This window comes from Scylla paramamosain, chromosome 2 (assembly GCF_035594125.1).
Source record: "Scylla paramamosain isolate STU-SP2022 chromosome 2, ASM3559412v1, whole genome shotgun sequence".
Taxonomy (NCBI): domain Eukaryota; kingdom Metazoa; phylum Arthropoda; class Malacostraca; order Decapoda; family Portunidae; genus Scylla; species Scylla paramamosain.
In genome coordinates, this window is record NC_087152.1 from 35,954,317 (window position 1) to 35,964,316 (window position 10,000).

Consider the following 10,000-nt stretch of genomic DNA (forward strand, 5'->3'; position numbering starts at 1 on the left):
TCGAGATCTGGAAAACCGAAGCAGCAAACACAAGTATAAATTATGCTTGCACTCTCCATTGCTTCTATTGCATGGTGCACAAAGTCTTAGTGTTCATAAGGTGGTTGGCAAGGCGCGCACCCATCCCCTTGCCACCTTCCTGACAGTACACCTGCGCCAAAGTAGCAAGAAGTATTACAGGAAGCACACAGTTGCGACCTTTCTGCTCGCCGTCCATCACCAGCCGAGAGGGAACGCGCTGCATGTTTTATGAATGCGTTTGTGCAACTTATTCGATGATACACGAGTACTTACGTTAATCTACTATCTCGCTTTATGACACCACCGCAGTACTTCTCCATGATAAGGGAAGCATGGGCAGGGAGGCTTCCGGTGCTCATCTGTTTGGTTCGTGCCATACGACTTCAGATGTTGCGGTGCCAACACCGTTATTTATTAGTCAATCAGCTTTCTCTTGGATAAGTCAACCAGATGTTTCGCATAGTTGCCCTCCCCTCACCTCTCTCTCTCTCTCTCTCTCTCTCTCTCTCTCTCTCTCTCTCTCTCTCTCTCTCTCTCTCTCTTAGTTATCAAAGCAATGCATGCAAGTAGGGACGTAAACAAAGGCAAGGCCTTGACGTAGGTAGGGGACAAGGGGACAGGAAAGATCATTTTGCTACATTAAAGAATATGTAATTCTGATGAGAGAAAGGAGAATCTTTCACATTACTTTCATTAGTGATTTTTACATTTATCCGATGCGTGAAACAAATTATGAGGTTCGCAGCACTGGCATAGCCCAACCATTTTCTAATAATTTCTTATAAGTTGCTTCTTAGATAACTGGAACAGTTATTGCTAGTCATATTGACTGAGTGAATATTGTACTGTATGCACCGAACAAGATTGGAGATGAAAACGGTTCTTCCTAAATTTTAAAAGAATAAGGGACGTGTTTTCTCAACATTTTTTTTAACTCTATGTGCATCAGCAGATATCAGAGGAGAGAGAGAGAGAGAGAGAGAGAGAGAGAGAGAGAGAGAGAGAGAGAGAGAGAGAGAGAGAGAGAGAGAGAGAGAGAGAGAGAGAGAGAGAATATGTGTGTGTGTGTGTGTGAGTGTGTGTGTGTGTTCAGAATGGGAATGTGATATCAATGTACATTGACATCCCATACTTGTATGTACATACAGCGCCACTCTGAGCAAAACACTTGGGCACACCCCTAACATATACTACCAAAGCAGACATCACCACATACTATTCAATACCATGCGTACATAATTTCATTTCTTATTATAGAGAGAACCTGTAATCAATTCTAATATCCCATGAAGACCACCTGAGCATACGTGTCTAACGAAGAAAACACGCACGAGCATATTTGAATATAAGATTTCCCTACTAGATTTAGGTTACATCCCAAAATTAACATAACAACAACAGTATTCAGTATTCGCTACGGTACCACAGCATATCAGTCCCGTATTCTTGAACGCTTTGGGTTCCCATAAGGAATACTTTCAGAGGCCACAGAAATGATTAGTCAGATGTCTTTCTTCTCACAGGATCTTTGTCGAACTATTATTGCAATCATGAAAACATCCTTGCAAAACCCACTAACCACCACCAAAACCGGTTAAAAGTACTTGCGACGAAACATTTGAAAATGCTGACCAAATTGTATACTTGTGTTGTAATTTCACAACTACAATTATAGTGGAAAATATAATCATAAATGTAACATAAAAATTACAGCTGTTGAATGAGCGGTCGTCACCCCGAAAAAATGCCAAATTGCTTTCCCGGAGGTAATTTCCCCGTAATTAAGAAATCCCGTTGTGAATTACCTAAGAAAAAAACTAACATTCTTTTCTGAGGCAACAAGAAACAAACAATGCACCGCAACTTGTACCTTAAGCTGAGGCACGTCTCCTAAAGATGGATTGCATGTCTGCCTTATTGATTATGGAAATGGACGAAGAGATAATTGATTCGTGTTTGGTAGGCAGCATTCATGTCTAGGATAATAAACACAACTCCTGTCCCTTTGAACTTACTGCGTTTTTCATTTAGAGTTACAAAGCTGAAAATAGTTAGAAATTAGCATGTTTAAGATCACCTACAGTAGTAAAATTTTGAGACAAAGGTAAGGAGATTGAGGTAGTTTGATATGTGCAGAGGAAAGGTGAGGAGTACGTGAGGTGGAAGATATTGGATATGAACCGGTCAGGCAAAAGGAAGAAAAAGGCCAAAGAGAAGGCACAGGACATGGATACATTGAAGGGTGACAAGCGGCTGATAGGTGTATCAAAAGACGCAGAAGTCCGAGTAATGTGGCGACAGGTGATCTATTGCTGTGATCCCTGGCATGAGCAGCCTAAAGACCAAGAAAGTTGTCACTGCAAACTACCGTGCACTCCTACACAGCTTCAAGTGAAAATATAGTATTCAGTGTAATATGTTAACAGTTGAAATATGAACATTTATTAATGAATAGTAATTAATGTAATCACTATCACAACAACCAAAACAGAAAACGAAACAATTTACTATCTCTCAGAAACCTCACAAGACAAGCAATCACAGCTTTCACTGCTAAGAACTGGCAGGCTATGGCCAAATGGTTCAACGTGTTGGAGTGGCGATGATAAAGACTCGCCTTGCTTCGTAGCTTGTAATATTGTGTCAAGAGGAGAATTATTCAACGGTTCACTTGAAAATGTACAATTCCCATGAACTTCAACTATCCTTAAACGCTTCGGACTCTCACAAAGACGATTTTTCAAAGGCTACATAAATGACTAGTCGGGTTACCCATTGGTGTTTTCTCTATTTAGGATGCAGAATCCTTATAAAAAAAAAAAACAACAACACTATGATGAAAACATCCCTGAAAATCATTATAACTTCTGCTACTAATTGTCGAGTTAATGTTATTTCCTTCCTTTGTATCCTTCCCCATCCTTCCTTCATCCTTTTTCTTGTATTCCCATTTATGTACTTTTCTTTCAATGTACTGTTAAACTTAAACTGTCGAGATGAGACGCGGAAAAGCTGGCGAACACTTCAGTTGCTACGAGGGTGAAGTGGCGCACCGAGGAACAGCACGGGCCTTTGACTCTGATATACAATCGCCGTCAACACATCCAGCCGTCAAAACACGAGCTGCGTCCCATGATGTACTGCAGGCCGTGACGCAGATCTGACTTGTTAATATAGATAATACTAGATAAATAAGAAGTAGTAATAGTATCACCATCACCACAGCAAGTTACACATACATCATCATCATCATCATTCGTGCTTCACTCTAGCCGTCTTCACCAGTGACAGATGTTTTCGAGATGTACATAATTAGATAGGAAATAATATCATCACCATCACCACCACGACCTGTCACCACATGCATCACTATCACCAGTACCGCAGAAGTGCCACTATCACCACTCATGAGTCACTGTGACGACTTTTGATGACACAGATAAATAAACACACTTTACCTATTTAATATCATCACTATCACCACCACGACCAGCCACCATACAACACCATCACCAGTACAGCAGCCGAGCCATCATCACCACCCTTTCACCATCATAATAACACAACACCACTGTAACACGCTTGCCACCACTATCAACATCCTTTACAACAACAACTACAACAACACCAACCACTACATAAACAACCACCATCATCACCATCCTCACCACTATCATCACTGCTATCACCAATGCCTGACATCATTCATTGCTATCATCACCAAAACCATTGCTACAAACACCGCCACCATCATCATCATCACTCACCCACGCCACTGTTATTATTCACAACCACCACCACCACCACCACCACCACCACTCCACCACGATCACTCGCCACCACTCAAGTACTAACGCGTGGTTCTATTTAGTTTTTTACACGAGGGAGGGAGGGAGGGAGAAGGGAGAAAGTGAAGCGCTGTGGGGTGGAGTGGAGTGGAAGAAAAGAATGAGGGAGAGAAGGAAGGAGGGCGAGGGAGAAGAGTTCAAATAGAGAGATGAGAAAATTAGAATAATGGAAACTAGACATGTAATTTTCAGAGAGAGAGAGAGAGAGAGAGAGAGAGAGAGAGAGAGAGAGAGAGAGAGAGAGAGAGAGAGGGAGGGAAAGGAAACGTCTGGTGAGTGCGTCGCCATCCGCCATATTCGGGAATGCCTCGCCGCTCACTCTTCCTCCCCCTTCCCTTCCCTTCCCAGCGCCACAAATCCACTGAGATAATTACTGTTTCCAAGCCGACAGTTTCGCCGAACATCCTAAGCATTATCAGGTGCCTCTGGGGCTGTAACTCGTGTCCCCGGCTTGTTTGTGTGAGTGTCGTGTCTCCTTAGAGCAAGTCTCCCATTGTGGTAGGGCGAGGCCGCGGGGACAGCGGGACTCCACATGGTGCCTGCGTTTCTTTGGAGGCTTCGTCGTGTTTCTACTTGGGTTTCTCCGCGGATGGTTTGGTTACTCGGGAAATTATATGGTACAGTTACTTGGGAAATTACATGGTTGCTTAGTATATTGTAAGGTTAATCTGTAAAGGATGTGGTTACTCATAAATTGCATGGTTACTCCCGAAGACTGTATGATTACTTGGTAAATTGTATGGTTAGTTGATATATTATAATGGTTGGTATGGAAATTATATGCAGATACACGGGTTGGTAAAAATATGAAATGTTCATATTGTATATTTACGTAGATTTCCTTGTGTTTAGATATGAATGCATTTCACGTCTTGTGATTAAATTGTCCAATAATCTTGTAATTTAACTGAAAATTGCGATAACAACAACAGCAACAACAACAACAACAACGACAACAACAACAACGACAACAACAACAACGACAACAACAACAACAACAACAACAACAACAACAACAACAATAAAGCAACAGGCTCCAAGAGAATACCATTAACGTCAACCAAACAGTGCAAGAGTGTGGCGCTGCAGTGTGACCTACAAAGTCCCTCTCAATATAAGGAATACTACTGTGTACCTTGCTTCATGTAATGGGTCGCGCAACAGTGTTACCACGCGCCACAAAACAATGAAAGGTCCCTTGTGTGAGTAGTGTTTATGGGGAACTGAACATGAGAAGTGAGGTTGTCCTGAAATTTCCATTCGGTAGAGAAATGACTGAGGGCAGCGAATCACATTCATCTTGAAAGTTTACCTATTTACTTATCTATTTACTAGCGTCCGCACATTCAGCTGATACAGTTGCTAAATATTGCCATCCACCCTAACAGTAAGTCATAATATATATATATATATATATATATATATATATATATATATATATATATATATATATATATATATATATATATATATATATATATATATATATATATATATATATATATATATATATATATATATATATATATATATATATATATATATATATATATATATATATATATATATATATATATATATATATATATATATATATATATATATATATATATATATATATATATATATATATATATATATATATATATATATATATATATATATATATCATACAGTTCTTGTTTCCCTGACATGGCGTGCTCCACTCTGCTTCCTTGACGCTTAAAGTTGCTCAAGATTTTCTTTATATCCTGAAGATAACAGTAAATAAGAGCTAACCGGAATTAACATGGTGGTCCTTAACAAACTGTTTATGATATACTATAGTGTTTATTCAAGTAAGAGGTTTAGGATAATAAAACTTGAGGCTTCTCCCCACCTGTTGCTCCCTCCACGCGTGGCTGACAGGAAAGTAACAAGCAACATGCAGAGAAGCATGGATTTTTTTTTCTTTGCTATCACTACTCCAACTATTACTCCAAGAAAGTCTACATCGTCAGTGATAAACTTGGAGAGAGAGAGAAAAAGGCGACATTTCATAATGAATAAATAAATAAAAATATCAGAGATTTTTTTTTATTTATTTACTTAATTTTATTTATTTTTTTCTGTTATGTCAGATCATAATATCTCCAGACTTAACGATCCAACTGAAGAAGTGTTTGGCTTTGTTGGACGAGAATATTCTTCTAGTTATCTTACAATTGTCGAGTCTTCTTCTTATGTTTGACTGATGGACTATGAAGTATTTATGCTATCGAAGCCTTCGCATATTTCAACATTTTTTATTTGTTCACTACACATCTTCCTTTTCGACAAGGCAAACAAGTTCAGTTACTTATGTCTTACTACACAAGGTCTGTTTGTTGGCCTAAGAATAGTTTTGTTGATCTTCCTTTTACTCTCCTTATTTTTTCAAAAACATTTTTTCATATGAAATATATGTGCATACTACACGCAATAATGTATATGCATGCCAGTATAACGTTTATGTAATAAGGGATAAAGGGTCACTGTACTTACTATCCATTTTAGATTCAGGATTTCAGTATTTTCCAAAGCGTCTCAAAAACATGTACGCAACAGTTACGTGGGCGCTGGCCGCCACCCTGCATTCGAACCCAAACCAGACTGGCCGGCAGACTGATATCCATCAAGGGTACCTATGGTGGTAACCAAAGCGTGTACTGCACCAAGACACTGATCAGGTGTTGTGAAAATTTATGTCGCAAATATACTATCTCGTTTGAGGTGAAACCACCACCACCACCACCACAACTCTGAACTGATACAGTAAAGCAATTTATGGGTGAAGGAAATTCACAGCCAACCTTTGAATAGAAGACAGGACGCGTTACTTTTTTGCGTTGAGATCCTTTCAGGACACTGAGAGGTTGAGTGGCCAAGACGCAGGCAGTCCATGGCTTCCTTGTTCACCGGGGCATTGCCCCTTTTATTGCTTTCTCCTCTACTCTTCTTCAAAGCAATGCCTTCACACAAGCAGGCGTCACGGATACACGCGGGGGATCCGGAAGGCGAGGTGGGGTACACCACCACGCGATCACTCACACTCCACACAAACGTCAACATAATTACTTACTTATTACTTACTTGCTACTAATTATTGCAATGGAAAATAAATTAATGAATAAATATCTAAATATCTATCTATCTATCTATCTATCTATCTATCTATCTATCTATATATATATATATATATATATATATATATATATATATATATATATATATATATATATATATATATATATATATATATATATATATCGTTGCCACTCGACATTTATCTCATATGCAAATGAGAGAGAGAGAGAGAGAGAGAGAGAGAGAGAGAGAGAGAGAGAGGACGGGGAGGGTACAGAGGCAGGGACGCAACCACCGTCTGCCACAGCTGCGACGGGGCGCGGCGAGACAGTGTTGTTACTGTAAACACGCGGCACAGCCTTGCTGACCTGATGCTCATGGACGCGCTTAAGAAGGATGTTCAGACTCATTTCTTTCCCCGCTGTGTGTGTGTGTGTGTGTGTGTGTGTGTGTGTGTGTGTGTGTGTGGTAGCCTAATTATTAGTACATGTACTAGTTCAAACACCAAAAGCGTGATACGCACGCCGCTCGCCAGACAGCTGTAATGTTCTTATGTATAATAGCCAAGGTTTCGAACGAGTGTTTATTATTTCACTTGATGGCTCGCACGAGAGTGAGTTTAATGAATAGACGAGTAATATTCATAAAGTATTTATCTAAGCATCCCGTCGACCCTTCCACGCACCACTGCACCCGCGTCCCACGAGACAGGGGGTGTCCTCAGTGGACCACTACTGTGACCTTGGCCTTGTAGTCTACAAGAACTGTTGGACTTTCATAGAACAGCTGCTACAACAATACTCAGTCACTTTGGATAGGCAACAGTTACAGGACACAAGAACTAAAGAAATGGTGTTGAGATGAGAAAATAACAAAAAGGATAATGAAGTTGATAAATTATTAAAATAATATCAAAAAGCACGATGGTCATGGCTGTAACTCGTATGGCAAGTTTATGTACCATCCGTATAGCAAAGGGTATGTTTTTCTAGTTTTCTTTGTGCTTCAGTCTATCAGTCTTCGATATCATTTAGGACCTGTAAAATGATACAATCAAATAAAATCCTCCATAATGGTTTCTTTTCTTGTCCTGTCTTGCCTCGCCTTCAGTCTTGGATGCAATCATAGGTAAAAGTTAAGAAACGCTACAATCAAACGCTCAAACGAGATGGTGATACCGAATCTAACCAAAATTTAATCTAAACGGCACCGCTTTGCTTCCTTCCTTCCCCTTGGAGGATGACGGTTACGCCAAACGAAATGATAATCAGCAGTAGCTGAGAGATTTTTATTTACAAAAAGCGAAAAAAAAGTTTGTGATCGAGAGAGAGAGAGAGAGAGAGAGAGAGAGAGAGAGAGAGAGAGAGAGAGAGAGAGAGAGAGAGGAATGTACTGTCCTATCACCAAAAAGTCATGTCGGACAAACCTTCTCGTTACCTCCACACTCTGAGTCCTGCACTGCGCGGCGCGGCAGGCGAGGCGTCAAGGTTCGCTGGTTCCTGTAAAATCTGCAGTGAAATCTTGTCCACTGGTGAAAAGACGAGCGCCACTTGTGAGCATCTTTACGAAACCTTAACATACGTAATCTACATCTTACCTAAGAAGCGCTGTGTCTCTGATTAAGTGTGCGATTCAATAATTATTCCCAAATTATGGTTTTGATTCTGGTATGACAACTGGTGTCTGGGGGAATAATTAGATCCCAGGTTAAGTTTTTGATTCTAGCATTACCAGTAAGGTATGCGGGTGTATGACAACTGATGTGTCTGAGTGGGTGGGTGGCCAGGTGTGAGTGTGATGTGCCAGACTCCAACCTCCACTCCCCGCCAACGTTAGAGACATCGCCTGGCAGCAGCGCCTCAGCACCTCAGCACCTCCGGGCACCTCTAGCCTTTACGAGTCCCAGCCTTCCTTCCCTGAGCCAGACACGTAAACAGACGTCCTGACGCGTGCCACAGCGACGTGATTCTTACACCTCGTGAGATTTATAGGCCATTCGGTTGTAAAAGCAGCAACATCCTGATTCCCTCTGCTGGGTTGGGTGACTGAGTGTGTTTATCCGTCTGTGTATCTGTTTGTTTGCCGGTCTGTCTGTCTGTTTATCTATACCTATGTTGTTTGTATCCATATCTCTATCTATTAATGTATTTATCTACTTACCTATATTTTTTTTCTATTCGTCTGTCTGTCTATCTACTTATTTATCTATCTATTTGTCTATCCCTCTGTCCTCTTCGCCATCTGCTTATTCACCGTTGTTTTCTCGTCCATCTGATTATCTATGTATCTATCTGTCTGCCGATTCGTCTTCCTGTCTACTTATCTGTTTGACTTTCTGTCTGTCTGCCTGTCTCTAACTATCTGATTGCCTGTCTGTATGTATATATGACTGTATGAATCTGTGTCCGTCTGTCTGTCTGTTAATCTATCATTCTGCATCTCTCTCTCTCTCTCTCTCTCTCTCTCTCTCTCTCTCTCTCTCTCTCTCTCTCTCTCTCTCTCTCTCTCTCTCTCTCAAGCATTAAGAGGATATCCATGTCCACGCGGTTAAGCTCAAGAACTCTACCCTTGACTGAAATAAGCGAGCAAAGCGGCGGACTCGTCTTGCCTTTCATTCGTCTTTGCAGAAAATAAAACTCTTGATACTGAAGAATCCTGGAGGGGGATGAGATCAGACGGACAGAAGAGAGGAGGAGGGATTGAGATAAGACGAATAGAAGAGAGGAGGAAGGGTTGAGATAAGACGAATAGAAGAGAGGAGGAGGAACTGAGATTAGACGAAGAGAAAAGAAGAGGAGGGATTGAGATTAGACGAAAAGAAGAGAAGAGAAATTGGGATCAGACGAACATAAGAGAGGGATGAGATGAGAATGAAAGGGAAAGGGAGAGGAGGGGAGAAGCTAGAAGGATTGAGAGGAGGAAGGGAAGGGAGTACAGAGCCGGCCATTTGTCCCGGGGTCAGTTATAGCCTCGACTTGCCCAGTAAGGCGAAGATACGCTCGTCTCCCCTAATAAGGCCGCCTGTT

The 10,000-nt window shown here is 40.8% G+C and overlaps 1 protein-coding gene across 1 annotated transcript in view; it reads right to left on the reverse strand.

Annotated features, from left to right (window-relative positions):
- The window catches only part of LOC135114160 (extracellular matrix organizing protein FRAS1-like), an 80,006-nt gene that overhangs the window by 48,405 nt on the left and 21,601 nt on the right, over positions 1–10,000 (reverse strand). The gene's annotated exons all lie outside the window — the stretch shown is intronic.